Raw genomic sequence first — 1,086 nt, forward strand, 5'->3', positions numbered from 1 at the left:
CAGCCGATTGGGCGTGGCCAACCGCGATACGACCGTTCCGCCAATCGATAACCGGCTATCCCCACTTTCGCTGCCACTGCCGCGACAACGATGCACCGTTTCACGAGGAATTCGCCGTGTTCCCCTCTCGCGTTGCGATCTTCCTCGTTGCCGTTCTAGCCCGGCACGCCACGTTTTCCGACCGCGAAAAAACTCCGCTAATTGAGTATTTGGGTGGCAGCGTTTGTTTATCCGCCGCGGCGAAATTCTCCTCCAAAACAGAGACACCGAACGCGCCGACGGTCGTTCGTCGTGGAACAAGCAGCCGAGGTAATCCCTGGTTACTCGTCGAATTAAGAAATTCTCGGCTATCAGCCTGCGAGAACTCGATATGTTTGTTTAGACGTTACGCATGCACGGTTCGGTTAGACGAATCAACGAGAATCTGTTAAATAATCGAGTCTGTTCGATTTGGTTGATCAAAGGAGAACTTTGATCTTTCGTAAGCAAAGAGGCGAAAATATTGCAAGACGGACGTATGTATTCTATATAGAAGGACCGATTTTATTTGTTTGTCGTGGTACACGAAGAGAGAAAGGAGGGACGCGATAAATACCCAGACTGTTTGGTTACGTTAACTTACTGTCCAAGTAGCGCTTGACATCGGCCATCGAATTCATTCAGGCAACGACTGTTTCGATACGTTTACCAAATACTCGACCAGCGAACGATAAAGGTGGAATCGAGTGGGAAGCGTTGCACGCAGCAAAACATACGTGATCGTTGTTAGAAAGCTTACCGTGAGGGTGGTAATAACCTGGTTGGCATCCCGTTGCTCCGACGGCGGCGTTGGCCACGCTCGTCGCGACGCGGCACGCACTCAACAGCATGCAACGGGCCAACTGATCCACGATAATAGCGGGCAATCACGTGACTCGGGTTACTTTGCAAGGCAACTGGAGGAACGTTGAACTTTCCCTGGCACATCACTAACGTAACACGGTTCGTGTTCGCGAAACTCGATAGGGAAGTGGATCATCGTGAACCACGAGACGCGCACGTACGCAAGCTTCCGACGAGTCGGTTTTCGCCGGCGATTCGCTCGCC

This window comes from Bombus impatiens, unplaced genomic scaffold (assembly GCF_000188095.3).
Source record: "Bombus impatiens unplaced genomic scaffold, BIMP_2.2 scf_1506, whole genome shotgun sequence".
NCBI lineage: Eukaryota > Metazoa > Arthropoda > Insecta > Hymenoptera > Apidae > Bombus > Bombus impatiens.